This window comes from Trichosurus vulpecula, chromosome 8 (assembly GCF_011100635.1).
Source record: "Trichosurus vulpecula isolate mTriVul1 chromosome 8, mTriVul1.pri, whole genome shotgun sequence".
In the NCBI taxonomy this organism is placed as follows: Eukaryota; Metazoa; Chordata; class Mammalia; order Diprotodontia; family Phalangeridae; genus Trichosurus; species Trichosurus vulpecula.
In genome coordinates this window covers 195,068,820-195,077,890 of record NC_050580.1, presented here as the reverse complement: position 1 = coordinate 195,077,890, position 9,071 = coordinate 195,068,820, and positions in this window count along the sequence as shown.

The following is a 9,071-nucleotide window of genomic DNA, read 5'->3' as shown; positions in this document are numbered from 1 at the left end:
TGGACCAGATCAAGTATGCATGATGGAGACCCATTTTGGAGATCATATATTTTTGAGGTCATTGAGGAATCAATTCTTGAGATACCTGAAAGAAGGGAGGATATCAATTGACAAAATAGAGACACCTTTACTTAACCCCCCAAAAGTTGATTCAGATAAGGTGATTCTATAACTTCTGACTCATAAGACTACTTTTCCATCTTTATAAAATCCTTTACACATGTTTTGAGGGTAAATTTAATGAAAGGAATAAGTAGGTTCCTGTGAATTTCTTCATTTCTGTTTAGAGCCCTGCCATCCTTCCAGTCACCCAATGTTTGAAAATTTGATGTTATCCTTTCACCTTACACATCCGATCAGACGCCAAGTCTAATTGTTTCTACTTCCACATTATATCTTGCATCTCTCTCTACTCACAAAGCTACCACCCTAGTTCAGGCTCTCATCACCTCTTGCCTAGACAACTCCCACAGCTTCTTAACTGGCCTCCCTGACTCAAGTGTCTCTCCTCTCCAATCCATTCTCCTCACGACTGTCCAAGTGATTTTCCTAAAGTAAAGGTCTGACCATTATTGTCCTTTAATCAATAACTTCCAATGGCTCCCAGTTTCCTCTAAGATGAAATAAAAGCTCCTTTATCTAGTTTGTAAAACCCTTTACAACCTGATCTACTTTTCCAACTTTGTCATCCACCACTGCCTTTCTCACAATTTATAGTCCAGTCAAACTGGCCTTCTTACGGTTCCTCACAACACTACATCTCCCATCTTTGTGACTTTGCACTAGCTGTCCCTTATGCCCAGGAGTGTGCTGGAGCCAGCTCCGGAAAGCCAATTGTTAAATTTTCAGAGCTATCTTTTACACAATTGACAAACCTTTGAATCAGGGCTTGATTTATTGTTTTGCTGACTGTCTATATACTAAGAAAGTGTTAATAATGTTAACAAGTTTAATAAGATTAAACTTAAAAGTATGTCATTAGTACTTTTTTTCCCTGGAGAGACAGTTGTTAAAGATTTACCGTATACCCTGCCTATGCCTAGAGTGCACTCCCACCTTACTTCCACCTCTTAAAATCCCCTGTTTCCTTCAAAATTATTTTCAAGTGCTACCTTCTAAATAAAGCCTTTCCTGACCATGACCCTTCCCCCTCTCCCCCAACTCCTAATTCCCTTCCCTCAAAAGCTTATCTGGTATTTATTTTGTAGATGTAAGCTACTGTCCTTTTAAGGTACTTCCCTTTCATATGAAAGCAGTTTGTTGCTGAGTTAAGTTGGCTCATTGTTCTAAGAGAAACAGTTTCTCTGACAGATTTCTGAGACAGCTGTGGCTTATTTTGAATGCGACAAGGCACGGTACACTGGAGAGATATAGACATGAAAGATCAGATGAAAAGGAGAAGAGAAAGGACATACTTCAGAACTTCATCACCCTTTGACCCAGCAATACCACGTCTGGGGCTGTATCCCAAAGAGATCATAAAAACGGGAAAAGGACCCACATGTACAAAAATATTTATAGCAGCTCTTTTTGTGGTGGCCAAGAATTGGAAATTGAAGGGATGCCCATCAATTGGGGAATGGCTGAACAAGTTGTGGTCTATAAATATAATGGGAATACTATTGTGCTATAAGAAATGGTGAGTAGGCGGATTTCAGAAAAACCTGGAAATGATGGGGTACAGGCCCCAAACGGAGACTTTTTTTCCTAACCCAAAAAGGCCCATTTGTCTATAGGCCCTGGAAGAAACCCCTACCTTGAATTCTCCTTGAATCTTCTCTGCTTAATCCGGCCTTGGCCTGAGGCTATAACCTTATGTTATCATTAGGCCCAAATCTCTACCTAAGCCTTGTCCTCTATATACACACACACACACACACACACACACACACATATATATATATATATATATATATATATATAGATACATACATATACATATGTATATATATGCATGCCTTCAGTTACTTCCCAACCTTGATATTATCAATATGCATGCCTTCAGCTACTTCTTCCCCCTTAATCCCATTCTCTTGGTTCCTCATCCTTGGACTCCCCCCTCAAGACCCTCCCTGAACCCCTCCTCTAGTCACCCCAGACCACCGCTCAGTCTCTCCCAGAATCTTTTCTGTATACAAACCTCATGTGGCTTCCAAAAAGGGCGCAGATTCCTTAAGAGTCTAGCCTATGGTGTGGCTTCTTGAGGATCTGGCCAACACAGCTAATCCCTAATAAACTTTGTCTTTTTCTTTGGCTGAGAAGGCTTGAGTCGAATTCTTTCGGCAGGACCTGGCGTGTCGGTATTTTGGGTTCAGGAGCACCTCTAGAAACGCGTGGTTCCCTACCATCATCATTTTGCTTAGACCTCTTCAGAAAGACTTATATTAATTGATGTTCAGTGAAATGAGCAGAGCCAGGAGAACACTGTACACAGTAACAGCCACATTGTACGATGACTAACCTTGATAGACCTAGCTCTTCTCAGCAACTCCAGAAGCCTCATGATGGAAAATGCTATCCACATTCACAGAAAGAACTTTGATAGAAGCATACTGTTTGTTCTGCTCTTCTTTTGTTTTGTTTTGTTTCTTTTTTCTCGTGGTTCCTCCCATTAGTTTTAATTCTTGTTTACATCACGACTACTGTGAAAATATATCTAATATGAATGTATATGGAGAGCCTATATCATATTGAACACTGTCTTGGGGAGGGGGGAAGAGAAGGAGGGGGAGAAAATTTAAAACTCAAAATTTTATGGAAGTGAATGTTGAAAACTAAAAATAAATAAATTATATATATTTTAAAAGAAAATAGGGAAAAAAAATAAAGGAAATGAGGATAGTTTGGCATGACCTGTCTGTTCCTCGTGAAATCTTAAAAAAAAAAATCAGCTAAGCTAGAAGCTGGAAGTGATAGACAGTAACTACAGTTGCAGTTGAAGAGTAAGTACAATTGATTAGAACAGCTTAGAAGAAGAGAATCAGAGGGATCACTCAAGGTACTCAGTGAGGTGTTACGTCAAGCATGATAAGAATCCACTCAGCCATACTTCTAATCTGTTCAAGCTATATTGATCAAGAAACTTTTATGGACAATTCTTGAGGCACACAGAGGATATCAAAGTTTACAGTTTAAAAGTTTTGAATTATCCCAAGCACATTGATTTTCCTCAGGGGCTTCCTTGGCAAATTTCTGTCTCTGCTCACCCTCCCTTCCCAAATATTAACTACATTGGAGAAAGTGTGACCCAAGTTTGTGTGTGGATTGTGACGTATTTATTATTCCTATATTTGCTTTAATATATAAGTAACTATGATATTATTATTATTTCTTTTGCCTTATTTTTAGCCAGCTATGTAATGCAGTGGATAGAGCACTGGACCTAGAGTGAGGAAGCCCTGAGTTCAAAACTATTCTCAGACTAGCTGTGTGATTCTGAGCAAGTCACTCAACCTCCCAAGGGTTGTTGAGGATCAAACCTAATAATTGTAATTATGTGCCGGTCCCTGGCACATAAATGGTTATGTTTGAGATCTAAAAGTCATTATTATGACATATAGGTTTTGTATAAGTGGAAGTACATTGGTGGAGGCTAAGAGAGTTAAAGTGTTAAGTGTAAGTGGCAAGTGGTAACAGTGTTACCCCTAGGACCTTGAGAAAATCTGAATATGATTGCATGGTGGTGGACCTTCTAAGAACCTATTAGGCGTGGGGAACCTTCAGCCTTGAGGCCACATGTGGCCTTCTAGGTCCTTGGGTGCGGCCTTTTGACTGAGTCCAAGTTTTACAGAACAAATCCTTTTATTAAGGAGATTTGTCCTGTGAAGTTTGGATTGGGTCAAAGGGCCGAACCAGAGGACCTAGAGGACCACATGTGAAGGTTCCCCACCCCTGGCCTTCCAGTATGAAGGCAGGTTGGAGTGAGGGAGACACCCTGACAGCCCAGAGTAACTAGGTGATACTGAATTACCTGCCATGATCTAGTAATGTGATCACTCCCAGCCCCCAAGGCATCTGCTCCTTAACCAGGTTGTCCTCCCAGGGGACAAGTTTCCTGTCCTTGCTTTTCCTCATCAAAGTTAGGGGTGAGTTGGTCTCTAAGGGGGAGGCCAAAGAGAATGGGGCCCTTTCTTAGGTAACCTGGTGCACACCCCACCCTCCCCACCCTTCCTGCTCTTTCGGAATTACTCGACACTCAATCAACTTAGTCCACTGAAGTGCAGAACTCCTGAACTCAAGAAAGCCACAAGCCTCAGCCTCCCTGGTAGCAGGGATTATAGGTATATGCTACCACATCTAGCCAGAGCCTCCTAAATGAAATCCAAAATCACTCATAAGACTTTGGTCTAACTATCTACACCAGAAAAACTAAATGAATGAATGCTTATTATCCAGATTGACATGAAACCAGCTAGATTATAGAATCTATCCATCCATCCATCCATCCATCCATCCACCCATCCATCCATTTATATCTATACCTATATTTATATCGATATCTTAAACAGGGTATCTGGACGATAGGTTTGGCCCAGAATTGGATAAAATTAGAAGAGACTTGAATGGACTACATTTGGGAAACCATGGAGCACTTTAAATGATCTCAAGTTTCTTCCTGAAAAAAGAATTCCATATTTTCAATATCAATACTATGTGGCTTTAAATCATGGAGTACTCCAATCTCAAGGAATCAAAATTGTAGATCACCCAAAGGACAACAGAGAGTTGCATGGGGAGGGGGTGAGGAGGAGTTGGTGAAATTATGAATCAATACAAAAGATATTATCAAGGAGATTAAGTAGTAATAATAAGAATAAAGGAAGGTACCAGTTCTCATTCTATTTTGCTATTATTTTCATTATATTAGCTTGACTAATCCTACCCTGCTGCTACAATGGAGCAGCTGGGTGGCCCTGTGGATTGAGCACTGGGCTGTGGAGTCTGGAAGACTTTAGTTCAAATTCAGCCTCAAACACTTGCTAGCTGTGTGATCCTGGGCAAGTCACTTCACATTGTTTGCCTTAGTTTCTTCATCTGTAAAATGATCTGGAGAAGGAAAATGGCAAACCACTCCAGTACCTTTGCCAAGAAAACCCCGAATGGGGTCATGGAGAGTCTGACATTACTGAAATGACTCAACACCAAAAACCCAACACTATGACTACTACGTGACAGAATCACCAAATCTCAGATTTGAAAGGGGCCCTAGAGTCCATGTAGTTAAACCAATGTGGAATCATTCATGCCAGGCGTGAGCCAACTGTGTATGACCAATGAGGAGAGGTGACATGAGACATTTTCATAGAAATGCATAGCCAGAAAAGAGGCAGGCTCGTCATAGATCCAGAAGAAGGAACAAATGATAGACAGCTTGGGTGCTTTTTTGGGTCCCCATGCAATAAAGAGATCTCGGGGGTGGAGCCTACATAGAGCATCTGTGATAGGAATTGGACAAGAGCTGCCTAGGATTAGAAGCTATGGAAAGTTTGTGATCGGCCCATTGTGATAGTGCCACCCACATGGATGAGATCAGGGAGCCATCTAAGTATGCAGATATCCAAGTGGTAAAGGAGGAGGAACAGCAACAGAAAGGAGCAGTAATTGTGATGCCAAAAGCAGAGCAGGAGTGGGAATTGTAGCAGGAATAGCAGTAGGAGGGGGTAGAATTAGGGGTGTACTGGAGCCAGTTCTATCCAGGAGAGCTAATTGTTAAATTTTCAGTGTGAGCATTTACACCTCAAAAATCATCAAACATTACAAATCAGGGCTCAATTTATTGTTTTATTGATTGTCTAGACTTTTAGAAAGAGATGGATAAAATGTTAATGATGTAGAGTAAGCTTAAAAGTATGTCCAGCATAATTTGGGTGGGGGGAGAGGAGAGCTGGTTGTTAAACATTTACCAGCCCTCCTCTCTTGCGTAGAATTCTAAATTTAGACATGAAAGGGGCAACTAAGATTTTCCACTACAACCTCTTCATTTATCAGTTGGGGAAACTGAAGTCCAGTGACTTGCCCAAGGTCATATACATAGTAAGTGGTACAGACAAGATTTGAATCCAGTTCCTCTGACTCCAAATCTTGCGCTCTTTAGGCTCTTTGTTGTTGAGTCATTTCTTGCCATGTCCGACTCTTTGTGACCCCTTTGGGGTTTTCCTGACTGAAGATATTGGGGTGGTTTGCCACTTCCTTCTCCAGCTTACTGTACAGATGAGGAAACTGAGTCAAACAGGGTGAAGTGACTTGCCCAGGGTCACACAGCTAGCAAGTGTGTGAGGGTGAATTTGAACTCAGGAAGATGAGTCTTCCTGACTCCAGGCCTTTCATTCTATCCACTGAGCCACCTAACTGCCCCTTTCTTCTCTACTAGAGTAATGCTAGCAGCAGCAGCAGCAGTGAGAGTAGCAGTAGTTGTGGTGGTTGTAGTGTGTGTGTCTGGAAGGCAAGGGACCTTGGCTCCCATTGGGGCCATCCCAATCTTACTCAAGAGAGGAAAAAAGGATGACAAAGGCTGGGCATTTGGTTCCTTTTAACTCACTTTAAATATTTATCCACAAATATGCTCACATCACTCACTCACACACACACACACACACACACACACACATATGCACGAGTCACTCTCATGAATTCCTCCTTGGAATAGTTTCACTTTCTAAACTGGGGCACCTTGGTGCTAGGGAAGGTCTGGGTGTGTCTCTTGGGGTGATCTATGAACCCTAGACTAGAAATAACCCTAACAATAACAACAACCGAAGCCATAAGCGCAACGTCCTGAGCCAAGGCCTTTCTACTGTCACGTACTTTCCTGGCCCTACCAACCTAAGCCTGGAGCTGAGGGATAGGAACAGAAAAAGAATGAACCAATGGAGGCTTGGTCTAGTTTGGGGTATTGGAATTAGCCAAGAATGGTCACTTGGACACTTAGCTACTCAATCCTGTGCAGATGACAGTCTCCTAAAGCCACATTTTCCTCATCTGTATAACGGGGATAATGATACTTGACTACCCACGGTGGAGGTAGTATGGGAAAGTGTGATGGGGAAACGTGATTGTAAACCTTAAGAAATTATCAAAATAGGAGTTATGGCCTTCTTGGGATCCTCTAAATTAGAGACTTCCCCAAACCCTGGTTTCTCCTCAGCTCTGAATCTTGCTTGCTTTCCTTTTCCCCTTCCCCACCAGTTTCCCAGCCCTAAAAACCAAGCCCTCTCTGAATCCTGCCGCTATAGTCAGGCACTGGGGAGGGTCTGAGTGTTAATTATTGCTGTCATCACCATCATCATTACTATTATTATGATGCACTTAATCATTAACAAACAGTGACATTTCGGTTTACGAAAATGATCAAAAAAGTATGTATGAGACCATGAACTTGTTACATACAATTTGTTCATATTAAAAGTGTATATTTAAAAATAGGCAGCTTTGGTGTAGTGGATAAAGAACTGGCCTCGGAGCCAGAAAGAACTGGGTTCTGGTCCCACTTCAGATGCATATTGTCAGTGTTACCCTGAGTACATTTAACCTCCCAGGGCTCCAGGCATCTCTCAGACCATAAGGTACAGAGAAGGCACCTGGCTGCATTAGTATCAGTGAAATTACAAGTCCAATCCCTACCCCTGTATCTTTCAGAAGTATATAGAATAGTAATAAAACTGGTCGCTTTGTGCCCCTTGTTGGATTGGTTTCCTTTTTCTGCATATTTGCAAATGTTTTTACTGATGTTCTCTTTTAAATTTTGGGGCCTCTCTATCACTAGCCATTAACATGCTCTCCACCCTCAACTCCCTCCCCCCCTCCAAAAAAGCCATCCTTTGTAACAGATAAATTCGGCCAAGTAAAAGCAACACAGCGACCATGTCTCCTAGATTCAATATTCTTCTCTGTCCCTGAATACGATCTTGGGTAGAAAGGCTTGAGGAGGAGAACCTTGTGAATGACTGATACCTTTCAGATACCTTACTTTCTCCTCCCCACCAACCATGCCTATCCTCTATTGAAGGCAGGGGCTAAGGCTAGTGTCCTAAGAGGCTTTCTCAGCAGCCCGGCTTCAAAGACTCTATCACCCCAAGGAGAAAAGTCCCTGGCCGTACAGGAGCCACAGTGCCGGGAGGCTGTTTCCTCAGGCAGCCAAGGTAAGAAGTGGGGGATTTCCAATATGGCTAATAGGAACTGATTTCAGTTATCGGGGAAGATGGCTCCTTTGCTTCCTCATGCAGAAAGACACCCTGGAGCAGAGGGGGAATCCTTCATGATGAGGAATGGCTATACCCAGTCCTCTCAGGCTATTACTGTGCTTTTTGGAAGGCAGAGGTTAGGGGAGCAAGTTGGGACCTCAAACTTCCAGCTTCCCTTCTCTGCCATGCCCCCAGAATGAACCCAGCACAATGGGGAGCACCTCAGGGAACGATGGAGACTTTTGAGTCTTCATCTGGGAATGACGGACGTCCTCAAAGAATCCCCTCAAAGGTCATGAATGATGTCCCCTACCCCAGGCCTAGGAGAGGGTCCATAGATGGAAATCCATCCTGATAGGGCTTGCCTACTGTTACAAAAAGAGAAAACCTCCCTCCCCCAAAAAACACCTACACACTTTATCCTCCTTTTGTGGCTTCCGGGTTACCCTGACTCTGACCTAGGACTGTTAGAATAGATTGGGAGGATCAGAGGTACAGGTACACGTCCAGAACCAATCTTACCAACAGGATGTAGCAGAAAAAGAGGATTCTGGGGTCTGCATCTAACTGGCTGTGTGACCTTGGAGAAATGATTTAACTGAGTCTCAGTTCTCTGATCTGCAAAATGGGGGTAACCACACCTGCTCTGTCTGGCTTACAGAGCTGTTGTGAGTGTTTTACAGAGGAAGCAGCACTACATAATTGCTAAGGTAGAACTGAGGTGGGAGCCGTGGGAAGGAAGGGAGACTAGGCCAGGGAGGTGGCCCTGATGAGGAGTGGCAATTACTTAGTGATCCGTATTCAGGTTCCTATTGGCTCTGAGAAGATATAAGGTATAATAGTCAGAGTCCTGGAAGCCACTCTACTCATCTGGGGTTTATCTGTGTGCTT